General features: G+C 41.2%; 1 protein-coding gene across 4 annotated transcripts in view; it reads left to right on the top strand.

Moving 5' to 3' along the window:
- Window positions 1-6,683: 6,683 nt before the first annotated feature.
- The window catches only part of MARCHF1 (membrane associated ring-CH-type finger 1), a 243,211-nt gene continuing 226,560 nt past the window's right edge, over window positions 6,684-23,334 (top strand). For all 4 annotated transcript variants that reach the window (XM_074589808.1, XM_074589809.1, XM_074589810.1 and 1 more), the window contains exon 1: window positions 6,684-6,823. The gene's annotated coding sequence lies outside the window, so the exon portion shown is untranslated. The remainder of the gene's footprint in view (window positions 6,824-23,334) is intronic.

Here is a 23,334-nt window from a genome sequence, read left to right as displayed (position 1 = left end):
GCATGTCCATGTCTGTTCTGTAGTCTCTAAATCCTGGATTGTCCTCTGTATAGAAAAAGTTCAGTTTGCAACTGGAGAAGCTGCAGATCACAGACTTAATTTGGTCTTATATGTCCAGAAATCCTGCTAGTTAACCTCTCTATATACACAAATAATAATGTATTAATGAATAGACAATAACTTTTCAATCCACTGTGTTCACTGAAACTTTTCTCAATCACAATTTGACTCTTACCTATAAACTGCGAAACACTATGTGTAGGACGAACACACCTGTTGGCATAAATCGGTACAACATATCTTTTCACATCTTAGTACCAAGGAACCAAGATATGAAAATACCTAGTAGCGGGTTTGGCAATACCTAACTTAGCTTATTTATTAGGTCATAAGTGGTTCTCAGGAGTGGGACATCCATTCTGTAGTCTCATGATAACAAACTTTCTTTTCAGTTCTGTAAAACCTATTCATTTTTAGTCCATGTTTGAATTAGGATCTTTGAGAAGGCAATGCACACCAGGAACTGTAGGTATCACAGAGTAAAAGATCACAAGATGAAAAATAATGAAGTACCAAAATGGTATCTAAATGAAAATACTTTTCTCTCATAGTATTGTTTTGCCCAATCTCTTATTTTTATTTTATTATTTGTTTCTGGTGATAGACAGCTTTTTTGTGCCTTTTGGTCTTAATATTCACAGTTTTTATACATTTGTTGACCTTAAGTGGGCATATTGGCTACCAAAATACCATTATGTTTGCAATCCAGTGGTAAAATTTCAGAGAAGAAAACACGGAGTAATATTTGTAACGTGAATTCTGTTATGACAGCAGAGAACAAAACTGCTGGTGGGGCGGGGGGGCGGAGTGAGGAGGTATCATGGGCTCTTAAATGTGAGTTATAACTATTCAAAGCACTCGTTACCAGGAGCCAGAGTAACATTTTCACATCACGTATAGAACATGAAGATATGAAGGCCTGAATTAAAATCATATGAGAGGTAACTTGAAGTGCAGTGTTTGTGGGCATGATACTACAAGGATTAAAGAGGACGGCTGGCAGGAAAGGCAAGATTTCCCACTTGTGATTCTAAATTACCACAACAGTTTTCCTGTTAGAAAATACTTGCCTATGTGGATTTGTGTGTGCTGTGTTTTGATATTACATTAATTCTCGTACTACATCGGTACACCTTTTTATTGAAATGCTCTTCAAATTGTTAATAAGGATGCCGCAGGATGCCAATACTTCCACCTGTAGAACTACACATGGCACAGATTTGGTATTAGCATAACGAAGGTGACCCGCTCCTCTTCAGAACAGAACTTGCATTGCAGCACACGGCAAATATTTCTTTAAAACCTTATATCCTCTAGTCCTCAGTGTGAAGTGCTATATTTTATAACAAATCAACACTTTTGCAGTTTGGCCCTTAGGCTCTCAGCAGACGTTTATAGAATGAGGAAAAACAAATGTCTGGGTTATGCAAAGTTAATAAAAACAGATGCTTTTAACAGCCCACTGTACCGGTATTCCATGCACCAACATAAGTGCTGTTTTATGTTGGTTTAGGATGAAAGAAAAGGAAGGAGCTAGAGTAAGGATGAAATAGCAAAAGTGTATAATTGGTTATAAAATATAGAAGGCTGACTTATGAAAAGGATGATAAATTGATACTTTGTATTAAAAATACTTTGTGGCAAGATCTCTCTATTCCAAGGAACATCATGAAGAAATCCATCAATCAATCACAGGCATAGTGCTGTGGTGGTGGTCACACAGATGAGGATGTCACTTGCATAATTTGTCAAACTAAAACTGGCTCACTAATGATGAGTATTCAAGGTCAAAGTGAGAAACAAGAGTTATGCCTTGGTATTTTCATCCAGGTAATTGTATATTCCCTTTTAGCTTGGTTCATTCAGGCAACAGGCAGCATGCTTTTCTGTTGCTGAATGTATAGTAGGCAACGTGACATGAAGTCAGTTTTAATTTGGTAGAGTTTTTTACTCAGAGGATGGAGAAGAACAAGGAAAGTAACTTCCGTCCTTCCTCTGTTGCATCTCTACAGTCATTCTTTGTGATGTGAAATAGCTCTACCTTTCTGTCTTCTCTTTTACCTCCTCCTTCTTCTGAATACATATGAACTCAAGCTTTAAAGATGTAGCAGCAAGACAAGCAGCAGCCTAGGGAAGCGCTTCAGTGAAGCAGGAGCAAGTGGCTGGGTTCTGGGTTTGGGTTTTTTTCTTTGTTCTAACAAACATCTTTTGGGTCTTGGGGATATGTATTTCTAGCATTTTTTCATCATAGTTAGCTTTTAATCAGAGTCCAATGATGATTTAAACATGAATGAATGAAGCATCTTTTATTTTATCTTGAAATGAAGAAAATCCTCAATGCAAAAGTCATTACAATGGATAGAAGACAAAAAAAAAGCACAAATAGAAAAGTAATCAAAACGAAGAAGTTGAAAGAGTTACAGGATTGTTGGAGATTCACTAAGCTGCAGAAAGACTTTTCCTCTCTTTTTATCTGTTATCTCTGTGGTTAACACACTTGTCCAGTCTAAATGTGAGACATCAATTCAATTCCCTTCTCTGCCTGAAGGGATTAAAAGCTGCACTTCTGATCTTCTCAGCCTAACTACCAGGTTGTGATCAGCTCTGAGGAGGCACTAACGTAGTCCTTCCTGTTTTGAGCTGTTCTACTGCAAAGCAGACTTGGTTACCAAGAAAGCTGTTTTCAACTTATTGAAACAAGAAAAAAAGGAAGTTATTGCATTCAAGAGCATCGTAAATCTTTGCCTCTGGGATAACCACTTCCATTCTTGCATGTTTGGCAGCTGGCTTGAGTTAGTGTGACCACATTTCTGCTTGAGGCTTTCCTTCCATTTTCTCTCCCCCAGACCCATGTGCTGAGCTCCTGCTATGCTTGTGCAAGCACTAGTGATTGGTGACAGCTGGAGAAGAGGGTATACATAATTTTCTAAAACTTCCAGATTTGTTGGCAGCCTGATAAGTAAACCGATCTTGCTCACTGCATCAGCCATGTATTCATTAATGCTGATTACTGGGAGGCTTGGGAATGCCTGAAAGAAAGGAGGAGTCGCTTTCTTGGTGGGAACATCTTACCTAGGCTTGAACTGGCAGTGTAACTACATCCTGAGGGCGTAGCAAAGGCTTGACCACGAAATTTCTTATTTTTTAATAACAGGGTGGTGTTGTTGCTGTCTTTTGTTTCATGGACCAGGCCTGCAGAACCTGACACAAATCTATTCCCAAATAGCTTTGGGAAAGCTAATGTCGTACTCTTATGACAGACGAGATTTGAATCTCATTGCAAAAAATATCATTAAGTACTCATTGTAACATTTCCTGCCTTAATCCCCTTTAATTGTAGTTTTGGTTTAAATAATATATATAGCATGATTCTTCCCTCTCTTTTGCTTGCCATGTCCTCCATGTTAAATGTGGGGGGGTTTTGTTTGTTTGTTTGTTTGTTTTTTTAAACATAGAGTTTGACATAATATTTTGTGACATGTAGCTCTACAAGTTTGTTGCTCTATAACACATAAGTTTATGAAAGGTTTGTAAATACAATATTCATTTTTGATACTTGGAAGGATTAACTCAGAAAAGTTTAGCCCTGCATGTAAACGTGGTGGTTCTGAACCCATAAAGTTGCTGCTCAGGACTTTCTTCAGCACAAACTCTTTCTCAATGTTAATATCTGTTTAAAAGTCCAAATTTACTGGTTTGCAAGAAGACTGAATCTTGATGTCCAAAGAAAAAAGTTCAGGTAGAGTAAGCAATGAACTCAGACACACGTTTGGTCATAATAAATTGCTCTGTCGTGTGGTTCTTGGTCATCTTAGTCATATGGAATCAGAGGAGCTGTAGTTACAGAGTTGTTCACTTGCTCAAGGTATGAAGGAATCTAAAAAAGTTTCCTAGAGAAAGCTGCAGCTCTCCTTAAACCAGTACTTCCACCAGTGTTAAGTGATTCAGTAGTAGCAATCTAAATACGCCCTTTCCACTGGCAGACTGATGCTCTGCTCTGCTGAGGAATTCACTGTGAGGGAATCGCTCTGCGATGGCGAACCGAGCTCATCTTTTTACATGAACTTCTCTGAATCAATTGCCTAGTATGCATCTTCTGTCTAGTATACATCTTTTTCCAGTTAAACATTACTGTTCCAATGTCACCTTGTCCCTTGTTTTATGTCGATAGCTGCCTCATTACTCACTTAGTATCAGTCGTCTGTGTGGGTTTGAGGTATTTTTGGTCTTTTAAATTTTTGTGTTCCACTTAATGCAATCATTGAAGTGTCTTACTGAAATGAAACTGCACTGAATTCGTGAGCTGAGTAGCCTTTACTAGACCTCCACGATTAGCCCACTTATCCAAAGCAATGAGCTAAAGTTGCATACTACTGCCTCTGCCACGGGCTCCAGGACCCCAGGTGGGAGGGAGATTTTTTTGGAAGGAGAGTCCTCATTTCTGCATGTATGTTCTTACTGATGCAGTTTTTTAAAAATTGTTCTGCAGATAACAGGAAACGATTTAACACCCAAACACTTTCTTTGGAAGGGAGAAAGGGATGTATTTTGGTGCGGTGAGTAGCCATGCAAGTGTGTTAAAATGGTGAAGCAGAGCAGCAATAATTGAGGCTGATGTAGCTCCATTTTCAATTTTATTTTCAGGGTATAAAAATTGCTGTTACAAACCTGCTTAGATGAAATCTCCAATAAGACAAAAAGATAAATAAGGTAAGATAAAAAATGCAAGTACGAGTGAAAATGTACCCGCGTATAGCTGAGAATTAAAAGAATTTTTAAACCAGTGCCAGAAGGTGAGAGGAGAATTTTGAACAGCTTTATTTCATTTTTACTGTTCCTCAGAAAAGGAGAAGAAATATATAACAAGCAGATACGACTTTAGAAAACCTCTCATGTTTTGATCTTCAGATCAGGTCCCAGGGCTCAGAAAAATGTGAGAAATAATAGTTTATTGTACTTGAGTGAGCTCCATAATATACAGGCTTAATGTTTTCATCATGATGGAGGTGCCGCTTGTTTAGACACTTGCCCTTATGGCAACAGGATTTGAGAGTTCTCCATCTTCTCAGTGGACTTTGAAGAAGCCTGAGGCTTGTGCTACCACTCCTTCCACGCTGCAGCTCAGACCATTGTTTTCTTTAATTTCTAGACCTGTCAATCGAGCACAGTTATTAAGAAAAGAAAAGAAAAGAAAAGAAAAGAAAAGAAAAGAAAAGAAAAGAAAAGAAAAGAAAAGAAAAGAAAAGAAAAGAAAAGAAAAGAAAAGAAAAGAAAAGAAAAGAAAAGAAAAGAAAAGAAAAGAAAAGAAAAGAAAAGAGAAAAGAGTCTGTATGTCCTCTTTCTGCTCTTTCTGTCCCCTAAGACCGTAGAGGCATACTTGAAATCAGTCCGGAATGGTTTATTCTGGTGATGAAGCCTTTATCAGTATATGTAACTAGTGAACGTGTTGTGCTGCTGGAAATTTGGTCTACAGTTGATTTTGTGAGAAACAAGTTCCGGTCCGAATGAAATAGGCTCAGGCAGAATCCTCTGTGAAGCACATTTTTATTCACGTTCTTGCAAGAGCGGATGACCTAGCAAGTAGGCACACTTTCAGTTCTTGAAACACACCTTTTTATTCCCTAATCCCGGCCGAATTTTTCCCTCCCCTGTTTCCCATTGGTTAGGTACCCCAGGGTTCACAGTCTGTTCGAGGCGCCTAAAATTCTTTCCGCATGTCCTGCCTCTGTTTACTTCTCTTTATGCTACACCTAAAGGGATTATCTGACTAGTTTATTTCTTTCCTTTTTGGTAAAAGATTGCTCAATGTCATTAGCCCTGGTTAAATGTTTGACTACCCTTCTAGACGCTAATCCAGGAGGAATCAGTTTGTCCTTTTGTCTGTGTGATAAGAGATGTTCTACAAGCCTTTGCTGGAGCCTCTTTGTCTTAGTCATTCCCTTATCATGCCACCTCTGATGGAAACGGCTTTTCTCCTCTGCAAAAGCAATACCTGCCTTTCTTACAATTTTTCATTTTATTTTGGCTTTCCCACTCTGGACTGCTCGCCGAGCACACAGCCTCAGGACATTAGTTTGCTAAGCCAGCTAAGCCATTCAAACTTAGACTTCTTTTCAAACATGACATGAGAACAATTACACAAGCTGGGGTCCAAGCTGGAGCTGCGTGTTGTCGTGTGCCCCCTCCCGTCCCCTGCACTCCCCCCTTGTCCCCCCTCCCAGTTCTTCTCCGTGTTGAACCAGTGGCTGAGGGATGCCATTCCTGCACAGCTCTCTGAGGGGAAGGGAGAATCCAGGCGACCGCTCCCGTTCTTAATGCAAAGAGAAGTAAACCCGCCGATAAGCCCTCGCCCAGGGCTTCCACGCAGGATCTCTACGCTTCCAACAAACCGATTTTAAAGGATATTTCACAGGAAAAGCAGAAACCGGGTGAGGGGAAGGAAGAAGAGGGTCGGGGGGGGCGAATCCCCCAGTGTGAAACTCTGGGACCACCAGCCTGTGTCCCCCCCCGATGCTGTTACCATGCGAACGGGCAGCGCCCCCCCCTTCCCCCGACACGCGAGAAGGGGCGTGGCTCGGGGGCGTGGCGATGACATCATGGGGCGGCGGTGGGCGGGGGCGTGTTGGAGCCGGGGCGGGGCTGCGGGGCGGTGGCGGGCTGGCGGCGGCTCGGGCGGCGGGATGGGGCGGAGGGCGCAGCCCGGCGGGCAGCCTGCCCCGCCGCCCCGGCACCCGGCTCCCTGAGGCACCTCGGCCCGCCGCTGGTGAGTGGGCGGGGGGGGTGGCGACGGCGGGGCAGCTGCTGGGTCCCGGGTGCTGCCCTTTTTTTTGGGGTGGGTTGGGGTTTTTTCCCTTTTTTTTTTTTTTCCTAGGTTTTTTTTTGTGCGTGTTTTGTTTTATTTGCTTGGTTTGTGTTTTGGGGTTTTTTGTTGTTGTTTTTGGTTGGTTTTTTTTTTTGGGAGAAGCGCATCAGGGCACCCACGCGGGTTGCTGTTTGCGGGTGCCGGCAGACAGCGAGGTTTCCCGGCAGCTTCTCGGTTCACCGTTCCCTCGGGCCGGCACTTTGTCGGTGGCCGGTCGGGAGCAGCGGCCGTGGCTGCCCCCGGTCCCTCCGCCTCCAGCCTCCGCGCTGCTAGGAGAAATCCTCTACCGGAGTTTCTTTTGCTCTGCCACCCCCTTGCCCCAAGTCGGGGACGGACCCCGGGAGGGAGCTGCCGCCGAGCGCCCGCCCCGGCCTCCCGGTCCCCATCCGAGCCGCGGAGCCGCCGGGGAGCGGGGGCTGCCGCGGGCATCGCGGCTCGGGCAGCGCCCTCCCCCCCGGCGCACCTCCCACCCTGCGAGGGACAATTTCACGTTCTCTTCAAGCTTAACACCGGGATAAACGCAGCTTTAATCTTAAGGCTTTTCTGAGTAAGCGCGGCACGTAGCGACTTGGTAACAAGAGGAAAGCAGGGTTAGGAAAACCTGGCTTGGGAATGTGGGCGAACTTACTTGTCCTTTGTTTGTAACAAATTTTTCAGCGGTTTTTATTTTTATTTTTTTGTTTTTGATGATGCTCTGTGTGTGGGAAGGGGGATAGAAGTACCAGCCCTTATAAAATGAGACAGTAAAAGCTGTGGAAATGTGAACGAAGGTGTTGAGGCGTCCACCGCTTCAGCGCGTCTCGCTGGGACTATCTAGCCAACGTTCCTCTTAATCTGGCAGTTCTCCTCACTTTTCCTCTATCCCGTGTATTTTGCACGGACTTCTGGGGAGCATAAGTGTAAAATGCCTTCTCTCGCTTCTTCCCCGTCTTCCTCTTGTATTTGCAAGTTGTGGTCACGAATGACTCGAAAGGAGGGGAACACAACCCTGTGCTTCAGTGCAATTTAATTTGTCCTTATTGCCGAACAGAAAGGTAATGAACTGCCCTGTATTTCTCCTTCTCTGTTTGAAATGCTGCACAGTTCGATTTATCTGACTGTGTGTGGAGATCTGCAGATCTGATAGTTATTGTAGTGTGTTTTCTTAAATCCCTATGACCGTGGCACGGATTGAAGGAAACGTACAAACTAATGTACCGCCTGAGAGAATGAGCTTATCTTGCAGAACATTTCCTTTTTAATACTGAACGGCTAATATGGACGCTGCCACAGTACTTCATTAAAAAGTTGAGAACTAATTAGCTGTTTCTTACGGCTAGAGTTCCAGATTTTAATTAGAGTTCCTGTCTTCAAGTTTAAACTGATTAAAGTAATGCCAAAGCCACTCTGGTTATTTTCAATGTTTGTTTAAAAAAAGAAAAGAAAGGAAGAGTAATTTTAAGCAGTTTGAACTGCATGTTGGAAAACAAACCCTTCTGTTTGGGGTTCTGTCCCTGAGCCTGCTGGGTGTGGGGGGTGAGAAGATGCGTGTTGCGTGCATCTTGTATTAGAGTGAGGAAGGAAACTAATTAATGGTGATGAAACTTACAGGTTTGCTGTTTGCAGGGCATTGGTTTCAACTGGAAAATCGCAATTTGAAAAGGAAAATTGGGATGTGTTAACTAACAAAGGTAGCACTGGATAATCTGTGAGCATTCAGGTGCATTTCCCAGTGTTCAAACCACGTACAAGGGTGTGTTTGGACATACAATGATGCCACTTCCTAATAATACTAGAAACTCTGCCAGTGTCTAATATTCCTGGCCAAACTTACATAAAGCTGTCATGATGATTAAATATTGTCCTCCATTACCTTCTCTATTAATCTCCTGTGCATACTTCTGTCTTCATTCTGCTGAAGAACGGTTACTTGCTTTAGACTTGAAAAAGAAAATTCAGTGTATGGCTCATTCATGAGTACCCTGCTATATTTTTAACAACTTTCTTACCCTTTTTAGGTGTTTGAGAGATTTTCAAATTGATAATTCCCGAGGGAGTTGTTATGATGATTCAACTTGCATAGTGGGTTTATTCTGAATATTTCACAGCGCTCTTGGCACTCTTCATGGGAAGAGTTTAATGTTTTTCTCACACTACTAAGCACTTGCGACAAGATTTAGCAATGGGTGCTTTAAAATCCCCAAAATGAGGTTTTCTGGAAAATGCATACTAAATGAATGACACCCTTTTAAAGTGCACGGATGGGTCAAACTTGAGTGTGCTTGAAACTGTCCCATATAGGACGGACAGCTGACCTTAACTCTGTCAACTTGATTTATTTCAATGTTCGACCCAGTCAGAGCTGTGGTAATCCTCATGTCATGACAGAAAGTTCTCTTGTCTGTTCAAACATTTAAAGGATTTTTTTTTAAAAATTAGTATTATTTTAATAGTGACTGAATTCTGTGCAAAAGAAACTTCTTTGCAAAACCTTGGGTGTTAATTTGACATCTGTAGCTATTCACATTCAAGGCACTCAAATGCTTTGGTGTCAGGTATGCTGCCAATGAAACCTTTATAATTAAATCTCTTAAGTAAATTGACTAATTTTTCCGTACTATGATTATTCCATATGTTTGTTAACTACAGCTCACATCAGCTAATATGATGTCAGGATGGATAATGAGATAAACTGTCACCTTGGTTTTTATATTTGACGTGGGATTTCTATATGTGACTGCTGCAATTAAGTGTTTTTAATATCCTCAGAATAATTGTCTGGCTTTTGACAACTGGCCTTTCTTTCGTGGAAGAAGCAGGTCCATGCACTAGGAAAAACTATGTGCAAACACTAAAGCATTTATTAGATTTTTAGAAGATTTTATTAGCTAGACAGTCCTGAGAATCCTTACATGTGATCTAGGAACAAAATTACCCAAATGTGCCCCACTGCTCCTCCAGGGTGAAGAGTGCGGAAACTGGAAGTTTCTCTGTAGCCTGTGGCATCTTACTGGAATGGTCCAGCTAGGAGTTGATACATCTGCTGGCAGTCTTTTCTCAAGATGTGTCTATTTCCTTGTAATTTTTGTCCTTTCCTCGTTTTTCCAGTTATTGCTGGCTTCTGCTGCCACAGCCATGCTGCTGTCAGATGCCTGTTTTCTAATTCTGCGGCCTTTTTGCATTGCTGCCTGACCCCTTCGAAGTTTTCAACTTGAGTTTTGTTTGGTTCCTGTATTCATATTATCCATTCCTTAGTCCAGTAGATCCACCAAAAAAAAGGATCTTTAAAGAGAAACATCTTGTTACGTGAAATTAAATCCAGAATAGGCTCGTCATCTTAACAGCAGTGCAAATTCAAATAATGACTTAATAGAGGAACTTAAGCCTTTTATGTGATGAGAATAACCCTGTTAATTATCAGGGTTAATGAGGTGCATTCCTTTAAAGTGAACAGAGTGATCACAGGCCAAAAAAAAGGACATCTCTTCCACTGGATGGTATTTTTCCAAATCATTGGTAATTGAAAAGGAGTTTTTCTTCCAGACAGGCGTGTGATATTGCAACAATTTTTATCAGTTTCTTCAAGAAAGAGGAATAAACACCTATTTAAAAAGTAGGCTGTATGATTCAAAAAGTCAAACCAATATTAAATAGTAAAATAACTTTACCTTGTTTTGTATAGCTATCTTGTTTGACAACCAGACATATGCTGAAACTTAAATCTCTTTAATCAGAGTTCCATGATTTGGAAGTAGTAGGGAGTTTGATGTTATTGCGTTATTCTGTGTTGTTTCACAGCTCTCTAGGGTATTTCAGTGCTACTTGTCTCATGTAGTTCCTTCTATGGAATAGTTTGTGGGATGCAAAGGAATTACAGGTGCTTCGGGCAATTGCAGCGCGGCAGTGCTGTCCTGTTGGTTGTAGGACAGGTGTACAGGGTCTGTCTTGTCCTGTATTGTGAGAGGTGTTGGCAGCGGTGAGCTGCAGAAGGGTATAAAGTTAATTTCAGCCTAGATGACTATTGAAAAACAGTTTCTGATTTTACAGTGAAGATGATACTATATTTATAGCTCTTCTATAATCTTACAAAATGAGTGTTTTTGCACAAGAAGCGTGGCATCCAAGGCGTCAAAAGCATTTCTGGTAGCTTGTGTGTAGGAAGAGTTATAATCCCGCCGGAATTTTGTCCCAAATACCTTTGCTTGTCTGTTGCCAGATTTCTTTGCAAGAATGTCTCCGGAATTGACCCATCTCTGTCTGTCTGTCCCTATGACACGTGAGCGTGGCTGCCCTGGGAGGTGCAGCACAACAGGAACCCTCAGCTCGTTAGCTGCCACCCTGAACGGGCTTGGCTGAGCTCTTAGTGCTTTGGAGTGAGGTAGCTGCCAGTGTTACGTGCTTGCTCTCTCTCTCTGTCCGTCTGTCCTCACAGGCAGTGCTGAGCAGGCGGTTAGAGGCAGCGGTTCTTTCTGAATCTGCAAAAATGTTCTGTGAATGTGCACCTGCCCATCCTCTATAAAAAAAAACAAAAAACCAAAAAACCCAAAAAAAAACCCAAACAAAACCAAACAAACCAATAAAGGAGAGCAAAGAAAATGGAGCTAGATGCAGCTGTTACTGGAAATTTTAGGATAAAAAAGAAAGGGTGGTTTAGTGGTATGTAAACTTTTCTTGATAACATAAGGTGTGGCGGTGAAGGAAATGTGGTTTTACTGTAGATTAGTCATAGGCAGTCAATGGTAGCTCGAAAATTCTCTAACTTTTGGCAGTTTTAGTTTATAAAACTTAAATCCCTTATTTTTATTCCTTTAAAAGGCAAGTAATAGCTTGGTATTTTTATAAAATGTGAAACAATCATTAAAACTTCATATTAGGCAGAATTGAGTGCAATTTTGCAAAGCCAAACTGTATGATATTAAGTTAACTTTCTTTCATTTATAGGAATGTGATCATGCTTTATAGGGAAAAACTGGTAGTGCAAACCCTCAGACTTCAGTGGAATAAAATATATAACTTTAGTCTGGCAGATCAAGGAGGGTAGTATGTATTGGGAATGTTTCTATGATTGCCCACCAGCAACTAAAATCCAAGTTCGGACTATGTGTACCTTCAAATGGACTTCTAGGTAGACAAAATTAGATGTCAAACATGATTTATGAAAAAAGGTTATATAGTATTTGACTGTATTACAATATTGGGCTATGTGGGACGTGGTGGAAAATGTGGGGTGCAGAGTACTTCAGAATACTGAACAGCTTAAGTATACCTAATCTGTTCAGTGAGTCAGTTCGAGAATCTAAAAACCAGAAGCTTGTTTCATTTGTGATCCAGAACAACACTCCTCCTTGTCTATTTATCTCCATTGCAAAATTAAGTTCTTTAAATAAGGTAGTGGTCACTGACTGATTTCCTGTAAGGCTTTCCATTTTCCTCAAAGGAACAGTTTCTCTGTCTTTTTTTGATGTCTGTAAAAGCATTGCGATTAGTTACTCCCTTGTGTTGTGCTCTGTTTTTTTACTTCATGTTGCGTTACCAGCTGTAGAGGGGACAAACTGGGGAAGGGAAGTGGCACCACGGTTCTGCAGGAACTTGTGGAGTTGTAATCATTGTGGTATCGTGTGGTTAGGGCTCCCAGTGAGGATATGTAAGGGACAGCTTCTGTGCACGTCATAATTGTTTTGGTCGTGTTGGGTCAATGAGTGAAAATGTGTTTGAGGGCAATAGAGTACTATCCCAGTTTTCCAGTTTCTGCCCTTCAGCTCTCTACAGGAGAGGAGAAGAGATTCCAAACAAAAGCACCGTGAGGGAAAGCCAGGCCATCTTTGCAGTCATGGGAGCAGCTTCCTTGACCTCCATGGAGTGCGGTTTACGTTACGATGGCTTGATGACTGCAGATCTCATGGGAGGTTGGGTTCTTCCCCCCACCCCCTCCCTCCCTGCCTTCCCCAAGGTATTCTTCTCTGAAATCTTTTCCAGATGGATTTTTTGAAATACCAGTGATGTTATGGAAGAAAAGGATTTCTTTAGCATGGAGAAAAGGTTTAAAGAGGAAAAAAAATATTAATACATTGATTCAGATGTAAAATTGATGTAACATGAGCCATTCTAGGTACATACCTAACCTAAGGGACAAAATTTTGGCATGAGATCAAGTAGTAATAAAATAAGGACTAGGATAAGATTTCTAGCCAATGGAGAAGTGAACTTTTGGAGCTGTCTTCTCACAGGACGAGTGTGCGCGTGTGTTACATGGTCAGAGTTTTAAGGGGAAGCCCAAGCCCACTGTAAGACATTGTTGGACTTGGTAAGTGTGATGAAAGGAGGCTGGGAGGATAACTTGGACTGCAGCATTAATCCTGGTGTATTGCTGGAAATCATCGGCTGGAACTCAACTGCATAGCAGAAGAATGTGAGGCCAGCTCCAGCTCTCTGGTTATCAGGGCTGTTGGCTGAATGTGGAATGTGAGTGAGGAAAAAACCTTGCTCAGAAATAGGCTGTGGAGTGAGTGTCCCACATGCTAGCACAAAATAGTGTGTAACAGGACTAAATCTAATCATGCTTTCCTGATCTTTGGCCCTCGTAGGAAAGGGATGATTATGGTTCCCAAGGGAGGGTCTTGTGCTTCAACACTTCCAACACGTGAAACTGGCATCAGGCTGCGTGAGCAGGCCTTGCCATGTAACCTGTGAATGCAGGCACATTCTCATCCTGGCCTGTGGTGGACAATATGCTACTTTACCTCATTGCTGCTGCTGCTTCAGGGTCAGAGAGTCTGTGCTGCTGCTTTGGAGAGAAACCTAAACCAAACTCCTGAGTGCCAGCCCCCTTCAAAAGATGTCTGCTGTCTCCTCACAGTGGTGTGGTCTCGTCTGTTTAAAGTCCTTCTGCCGAGTGCCGCCAAACACAGGTCAGCTAATGTGACCGAGTTCTCTTTCTGGGGAGTAGTGAAAATTTCTCTATGTAATAACAGTATCAAATTGTCTGTGTATGTACTAGCTCTACATGTGGGTAAAACAGGCATTGAGAGAGTCAGCTGATGGATATGAGTTTTTGTCAAGACAGATGCTGATAAATGTTTTCAGTCCTATAGAGTTATGTTTAAGATGCATCTTCCTGGTTTGTATAAGTACATTTCTTGAAATCGAACAGTAAAATCAATGCCTTAGGTTAGTAGAAGTCCTAACAGACAGTGCGAGGTATTGGATGGAAGATGGCATACCTGCAAAAAGGCCAAACTAATTTCATCTCCATATGCCTCTTAAATGCTGGTCTTCACAGCCGGTGGGGTGCAGTATTCAGTGGAGCTCAGAGAAAGGGACTGTCTGTCCAATAGAGGCAAAATGCTTCAAAAAGATAAAAGCTCTTTGATAAATTCTTGCTAGAATGAAGAACTGAATTCAGCTTTGTAATCGTGTATGGATATGCTGAAGTTGGTAAGGTGAGAGACTTAAGGTAGAGCAAAGCCTGAGAAAGCAAATTCTGTCAAGAGGAGTAGGTGGAAATGGTCCCTCTTCTGCAGCCGCACACAGCGGAGGAGGGGAAAAGAAGTAGCTAAACCGTTTTCTTGGTGGGTTTGTTACATGAGCAGTCTCTGCGCTTTGTGAGAAATTGTTTCCTGAATTTTTTGAGTCCTTTGAACTGCATTCGTAGTAATAGTCTACTGATTTTATTCTGTCCTTCTGTGAAAAAACTTTATTACAAACCCTGTTCAGTCAGTAAGTGTTTGAAAATAGCCATGTTTTATTTAAGTAAGAAGAAGAGCGCCTGAATTGCATGTGTTTCTCTTTGAAAGAGAGTGAAAGGCAATGTTACAAAGAATGAATTTTGGCAAGCAGGAAGAAAGCTGAAGAGGAATGACAGAATGTGTAAGGGGCAGTTTTTATCCCTACTGAAAGGGTGGTTGGTGAATTCAAAGAGGAAACGATAAAAAGAATTTCAGGGAGAGGAAGACGAAGGTAAGGTTATAGAAAATGGAGAAAGGCCTAAGCAAACTAAAGGAAAACGAACCTGTAAAATCTGAGGTAGGGGTAGGGTGGAAGTGAAAAGGAGGGGAGGAAATATCTATGATAAGAGGAGATTGATATGAAGTGGGTGAAATGATCTGAGTGGAAAAATAGTGGAAAAGGGACACAATTGAGATATGGAATGAAAGATGATGATCACTGTATGTGGAATGAGAGAAGAAAATCTTGTTTTAAGTGTGTGCTGTGTTTAACTTTTCAAAAGCCTTTTGTTCCCATGTGCCAGGGGAAAATTTTTGGCCTGATCCGGCAGCCCGAGATGGGGGAGGCTGCCACAGCTCCGTGCCTGGGCCCCAACCAGCAGGAAGGTTGAACGTGTGTTCCCAGTACATATGCCTGCACCTGCTCCAGGTGCTCCACCACGGGCACGTGTGTCCCCATGACCCACCCCAGGCTGGCACTTAAGCCCACTCGCCCTGGTCTCTCCGGAGGCTGGCAGCCAGGTGCGTGGGCTGTCCCACCCCAGTCGCTGCACTTGGGCCCCCGAGCACACATGCATAATGTGTAGAGCCCCCACCCAGGGGAGGAGTTAGAAATGATTTAATAGGGTGATAGGACGGACTGCGCTGATCAGGTGCCGGGCACGGCCAGGCAAGTGAACCAACCAGCACACCAACCAAACTATTCACACGTAACCGGCCCTCTTTATCCACTTACTCATCTGTTTTCTTACACTTGTTACTCCACAAATCATGTAAATCCATCCCTTTCCTTGCCTTCTCTCCCTTTGGTTCCTCCTGTAAAGAGTCCCCCAGTAAATCCTGTGCAATCCCCAAGTGCCCTTCCCTTGCGTTCTATAACATGTCCCACAGCCCTGGGCGGTGCCCCTTCTGTGTCCAAGAGCTGCTCTGATGTTGACTCATCGTGATGGGTTTCACACCTGGACACTGGGGCTGAGGCTCTCCTGGGACAGCCCTAGGAGGAGTCTGGATGGGGCCTCAGTTCCTCCAAGTCCCTAATTTGTCTTCCTGCCTGCCATTCTGCATCCCTGTAGTCCTCATGGCTTGTGGAGATGGGCCTCTGATTGCTCCCATGATGGGCCTTTGATGAGCTGGGCAGGGTATTATTTGGGCTCCCCTCCCTGCCACTGTCTCTCTGTGCCCCTTTTTTGGGGTGCAGGTAAGCTTTTATAATCTAACAATACACAACCATCCTAATTTTCTATGGGAATTTTACAGAGTAAACTTGTGATAAAGATATTTTGTTAAATAATATGTAGGAATGAAAAAAAAAAATTGTTTTAGGGCATGTGCTTGCTGTCTCCTTGTTTGGCTTTATGCTGTGGAATACAAAATGTGTTGTATAACCTGTAGGGTCTAGTCAAGTTAGATTTTTATTTTAAAACTTGAAAGGGATTATTCTTCAGTTAAAGGTCTAGTCAATAGCAGTAAGCAACGATACAGGTTATGACACTACTTACGCATCTGTGAGGAATCCAGGTAACAGTAATAGTTACAAGACAAAAATTGAGGGGGTGCTTGTGATTGGCAATGTTGTAGCTAATGGGATGGAGTTAAATTTTTTTCCAGAATTGCCACCAACATTTGTTTATGTATCTTTAAGAATTTAGGCTGCATGTAAAGACTGTTACCATTATAATTACTTTTTTTTAAAGCCATGGTTAAACGTATGCATGTTCTGCAAAGCTGTCGTTAAGATACACTTGAATTCATGGAAGAATGATCGTGTTCATCATCGCAACTAGATTTTTCAGTGCCTTAGGACTGGAGGCAGGAGCCTGCAGAGAGAAACTGTCAAGCTGAGTTAGACCCGGCAAAGGGCATGGGAGTAAGTAGCACAAAGTTAATCAGATATGTTTCCAAGAGTGGGGATGGGGAAACATTAAAAGTCAGTTCGTCTAAAAACAGAATTGTGCACCACGTTTTACATCAAGTGATTTCCAGGCAGCTACAGGAAAAAGTATAGAAGTATGGAAATGGAAATTAAGGTGGAATCCGAGTGCAGATCCACTGGAAAGTGGAGCTGATAGCTAATTAGGCATTAACAGGGCAGTGTACTTTTTTTTTTTTTTAAGAAAGGGGGAAAAATTAATCCAGGCAACTGCAGGATTAGGGTTTTGACGTCAGTGTTATTCAAGTTCTTAAACTGCTTTTGGAGGAAAGGATAGTTCTGTGCATAATGGCAAAAGAAAATTAGAAAAAGGTATTAGGAATTTACCAAAGAGACTGGTGCTAAGGAAGTGTGACAGATCAAAGGCCCCTTTGCCTCAGCTGTACTTGTATCACAGTTTGTATAGCGACAGTGTAAATAAGATCAATTTTGATTTTAAGTCAGCCTTTTTTGACATGTATTGTGTCATTAGTTGTGAGCTTGACTTCTTTGGCAAGATGAAATTTGAGAGAGTATGTGAGTAGTCTGTAAAGGTGTGGGGATAATCACAAGGAAAGAATTACTTAGAGTAAGACAAAGCTGGTATGAGAGCAATTGGCTGTGTATAAATTTTCTCTAGAAATTAGAATAGGATTTCTAATCAATAGAATAGCCCCCCCAATTGAAGGTAGTGTATATCAAACCATATCTTACTGCATTAAAGCAGAGTCTAAGAAATTGATGAAAAAGTTCTCATAATGATGATGAGATGCCTGCCAGAGCAAAGAACTAAATTCATGGCACAAGGGAACTCTTTTCTGCCGTATTTTCCTAAAATAAAATTCCCAAAAATTGAATGCATCAATATTGTGAAAGTATATTTGACAGCAGATGCAGCTCGTTCTCTCCATGATGGTGGAGTTAGGTTTTTCAAACAGAAGCAACCAGTTTCAACCACCAAACCAAAATAAAAATAATTTAGAGAGAACAGAACTTTCCGCAGACAGGCAATGGAAATTTCGACAGGTGGAAATTTAAAATTGCTATGAAAGCCTAGAAAGGAGTTTTCTTGGGTAAAAGTTCTGAAATAGATAGTTGAAATGATAGTTGAAGAAGGTGGTGTGATAAATGATGAATACTCTTCTCTCACCCATATCACCTATTTAAAGTTATGTTTCCCTGATGTAAGGCACTGGTCACTGCTACTTATGCCTTTTGCTGGGTTTTAAACTCCCTGTGTGATGTCTGCTAGTCTTTCAAGCAGAAATTTTTGAAGGTTTTGGCAAGGTTAGAGAGCTGGGCTGGGGGAAAAAGGTAACTGTCAAATGCTGTTGGAAACTTACACGCACTGATGCTTCAGGGCAGGGCCTTGAAACAAAACAGATTGATTCTTGTGCAAGGAATGCATTTCTCCCCTTCCTCAGAAGATTTATTTGCTTGGGGAAAATGGTAGACGTTGAAAACACCTGTTCTCGTGCTGGGAAGACTTAGACTTTATTGGCTAAAACCTCTCTTAAAATTTAATGGTTGGGCCAGAGCAGGATTCCTCTGAAATCACAACTGTTGAGTTGTTTGGGCTGTGGGAGACCAGGGTGTGAGCAGCCCAACTGACACATGCTGCCCTGGAGCTCTGGAAGAGAAAGCTGCTTAGAAGGAAGGGTCCTGCAAAAGTAGGAGGGGAAAACAACAGGGAAGAGAACAAATCCAGAGAGATGAGTGCTTGAAACCCGAGGAGTGAAACTGTAGGAAGGGGAAGTGATATTCAGAGTCTTGGCTAGAAAGGTGTGACGCACTAAAAAATAAAACAAGAATTGACCTGGCAGGATGCGATTCAGATGAAGATACCGAAGAGAGGAGATGATGAGGAGCTAGTTAAGAAGAACATCAGCTCAACACCACCCGTGCAGTTTGAGAGGGTGAAGGAAGACGGGCTGGCAGGTGTGCCCAGCTGAAGCCAGGAGTCCAATCCGAGGTGCTGGTCTGATGGTGGTGTAGGTGAAATGTTAGTTGATTTGAATGCTTGATCACACGGGCGGTAATGCCTCGGCACTGTTACTTACTTTGGCTATTACAGCAGACTGCAATTGCTCTGCAGGTTTCTTGGGTGTACGTGAGTATGTATTACAACTGCATGTAATACTTTTTTTCCATCCTTTCGCGCCCCTCTCCATAGAACCCTTGCACAAAATTCTGATGTACAGGGGATAAATCAGAGCTGTATGACATTTTTATCAGTAGAGCTCTAGCCTCATTTTATTGTGCATGGTGAATGAGGCAGGGATTACTAGGGGAGAAGTGTTTTCTGTCGTCAGGCAGCTAAATGTTACTCTGGAGATATGGCTTATATCCTTTTCTGCCCATGTAGGTTGTGTTTAATGCTGGTCAGAGTATTTGCAGGTGTTTTTTCACTGTGTATTTCTCGTCTTTTCTGGATGTCCAATCTGAAAGTCAGGGTCTAATCTGCTGAAGAATGAGGTGCTTGCATCTGAAGTTGAAGGAATTTTAGTGCTTGTTTGTCGTAGAGACTGTATCGGCTCTACCTGTTAGTGTCTGGAGGTCTGCCTGAGTCAGGTGTCACGCCTCTGTATTTAGTAACCTTCTGTATTATTCAGGAAATAAAATTACATTATAATGGATGCCTTTTGGTGTAGCAGATTGGTAAAAGAGAATTCTGCTCTTGATTTTAGTTACTTAGCCTCAGACCTAGCTTCCTGCTTACATATTAATGGGGAGTAGTGTGGAGCCTACTCCAGTTCCCTTTCTGTTTCACTCTGTAGTGCTGTGGTCTCTGTAGGACCTTTGCAGCTGTATGACTTTCACGTTTATTCCATTGAAATAGTTATTATAGCGCTGGAAGGTTCTCCATGCTTTAATACTGTATTGGCTATGCAGTTCCGTAATGGTACTTCAAGCATTATGTTGTCTGTAATTCCTTGTGCAATCATCACAGCTCTTGCTGCATCACTTAAAAATGCACAGGGAGAATGCAAATGCTTTAGTGGTAAAAGACAACAGAATAGTCTATCTTTTTTTTTTTCAAATATATTATTTTTCCATTTCACCTTTAGTTGAATAAGAATTGAAGCCTATTTTTGGATCTCTAAATTACACCTTTATGCCTTACCATCTCTACAATAATTCTTCTGAAGTGTAGAAAACTTTGTTACTGCAGGGCCAATAAATTACACTCTTCTATGCTGAAAAACTAGTAAGAATTGTGACAGGCAATTTTGCTTTTTGTGGTAATAACAGGAGAATTTTTTTTATTTCACCAGACAACAAATAATATAGCAGACATCTGAGAACATGATAATTAAAATTCTCTCAGGGAAAGGTTTCCTTTCTCAATGTTATAAACAAAAAGAAAAAAATAGTAATAAAAATGCTCTTTAAAGTATAATTAATATCCTGTGTATTATTTACATCATAGGAGGATTTAAATCACTTGCAAATGGGGGAAATGCCAGGAAGTAAAACAGATGATGGCTTGCAAAATTGACAGAGAAACCAGGCAACTTCTGGTAGTGTTTAATTGATTGGGAGAGCAACAGTGAACCTGACTGGATCCCTCAATTTTATACAGATACTAATGGAGTGGCTGTTAACATCTAGGCAGCTAAAAGCTACTCATGATTAAGACCTTTCATCTTTATTGCTTTGGAACGCAAAGAGATTAATAACAAAATCTGTTATAGAAATAAGTTCATTTATAGTAAGGTGTTGTGGAAGAGCATGTCCTATATTTTCTTAAACTATTTATAAAGGAGTTTTTTAAAAGAAGATTTTTAAAAATAGTGGAATAAGATTATAAGACAGAGAACAAAGAGATAATGTGTGCTTATTTGCCTGGGCTAGAAGATGATGAGATGAAACAAGATGTATCTTCCCCAAACAGGCACATTTAACTTAGAATTCGCAATCTTTTTTTCGGTGTGATATTTAAAAAAAAAAAAAATTGTGGTTATTGACTTCTTATTAATCTTGCCCTTGGTAGAATAATTTCTGTAGCCTGTGTTGCATAAAATAGTGCTAAGCAATGCTTATTATAAGCCAGGAAGCTTAATGAAATATTTACATGAACACTTAACTAACAGACATAACTTTTAAGATTTAGCAGACCACCTGCTCAGCAGCTGAAATAGAGCAATGCTGTTTTCAAAACTAGTGCAGTTATTCATGGCCAGGGAAACATCCTGGGTAGACCTCCCAAGAAAACTGCTTTCTCATCCCATTAATTCTTTTCAGCTTTTTTTTTTTTTTAAATTACTTGAGAAAACATAAGGCTTCCAAAGGAAAAAAGAAGGATGGGTGTGTGCAGGAGAAGGAAGAAGAGAAGAAAAGAAGTGGCAAGAGACACAGCTTAGAGTAGCATCCAAGAATGGTCTCTTAACATAGGAGACTCTTGGTCAAATCTTTGGCCTCTCCACCTTATTCTAATAATTGGCTAGTTTAGCACAGTTTTTTTTTCTCCCCATATTCAGAGCTGTCTGTGCTCTGCCTTCAGTCCAGAAGCTACATAATGCTGTGTTACTGTGACTTATCCAAATTGCTGGCTCTCTTTCACAAGCCTGATTAGCAAACACATCGCTAGTGCTGGTCCTGGAGCGGTTTGTGTATATTTGTCCATGCAGATGTCTTTTGTGTACTGGAGAGGCATGTGCTAAACATAAGTAAACCACAGACATTGTTATGATCAGAAATATCACCAGTTTAACTGCTGGGATTTTTCTTCCAACTGTAGAAATCTGGGAGTAGACAGGCATATCAAAATAATTTTGACTGTATCTGTTCCAGCAAGGACTTTATCTGAACGAAATAGATACATCTTTCAAGTATGACATCAGATAGTGATTAAATGCAACATTTTGTCTTGTAAGGGTAAGGGTTTCTTGTCAGACACGGTTACTACACTTCCATTTTTGCATTTAAAATTGTTTTCAAGTTTGTTCAGTCTGTCACAGTGGCATGGCCTATCCTCTGTACTTGTGTCTAGAATGCGGTGAGATCCATGGAGTTATAAGCTAGTGCTGTTTCAGCAGCTTTCATACAACACATACCCATTTCTTTCTAGGTTCACCTGCTCACACAGGTAATGAGGAGAAAGAAGCCTGTAGAGGAGCTTCAAAATCTGAATAGTCGTGTGGGTTGGCAAGAGCCCGAAGAATTAAATATCCAAATATACACCCTTGACAAATTAACTGTTAAGCAGTAGATGTGTGATTACAGACAAACTTACAAATTCTTAACTCCCGCTAGCACTTCTGTTGTGAACATGAAAAAATAAAATATATTTTTTTCCTGAAAAATAAAAGGAATTGTTCTTCTCAAGTGGACCTGAGAGGGTTGATGTTTTCCATAGATAAGGAATGTAAAATACCCTCCTACTAGATAATTTTTTTTTTGTGCTGAAGCAACAAAGAACATCCTTTCCACTTTTTCAATATGATGGCAGTTGCCCCTACTATCATATAGCTACTATGTTAGTACCATGTATAGAAGTAACTGTATGATAGTAGTAAATACTGGGGAAAGGATATGTGATGTGTCATACTCTGCAGTAGTGTACAAATCTCGGTCAGTGCTATAAGTGGCTGGTCTTTCTCTCAGTGGACAATTGTGGCATCCTCACCAGGCAAACACACCAAATCTTACTCAGCCTTGAGGCTGGCATAAACAGGCACAAACACCACACATCTTGCAGGGCGTGATTTGAATATTTACCATCTTGAACTTCATGATGCTGAAAAAGTGAGTATTTTGCCACAGCTCTCATTACTACAGTTGTCAAGCAAGATCTGGTTTTGACAATGTTCAAGTTGAGCTAACTTACTGATGATTTTCGGCATACTATTCAAAATGTTGGAAATCAAACCATTTTCTGTGTCTTTCAGTCAGCATTTTAAGCTTAGGCTTTGTGTTTTGTCCTGTAACAAATGTTATAAGGATTGCAGAACTGGCAGGTACTGCAAGTACTCTGAAATAACAAACAGAGGCCTTTTCAGCTAGCGAAACATTTGACAATTGTGAGCGTTTCTGCCAGGAAACATTGCAGGCATCCAATTAAGGAATTCCATAACAAGAATGCCCTGAGTAGTTTTATATCTATGTTGGAAATATAGTTTGATTGACACCATACAGCGTATGGAAAGCAATAACAAATGGTTAATTTAGAGCTTTTTTGGAAAGCCTAACTGGAGCTGCTGGTCTAGTCACCTTTCTGGACTTTGGTGTTTGTTTACTTACTGGAGGATTTGAGAAGCAATTTGATGTTCAGTGTGACTTGCCTATTTCTGCCTTGATTCTCTATTTTATCTTCCTCAAGTTATTTTGGCTCAGAAGACATCTTCCTTCAGCCTAAGTCGTCTTTCCTAATTTTGTTACTTTATGTACTGTATAGTAGTACATATTAATTAATTGTATTTGTTGAGAACTTGAGTTCTCAGTGGAGAGTATTACATGTGAGGCTTGTTAGCTGTTGGAAGTCTGTCTAGTTGATAAACAGTTGTTGAACAGATGCAGAAAACTTTTGCTTAAGGGAAGAGGATTACCCACCTACATATCAGTTTTGTGGAAAGTCCTGA

Source organism: Larus michahellis, chromosome 5 (assembly GCF_964199755.1).
Source record: "Larus michahellis chromosome 5, bLarMic1.1, whole genome shotgun sequence".
Lineage (NCBI taxonomy): Eukaryota > Metazoa > Chordata > Aves > Charadriiformes > Laridae > Larus > Larus michahellis.
The sequence above is the reverse complement of the archived record's forward strand: the minus strand, read 5'-3'. Positions and strand labels throughout refer to the sequence as shown.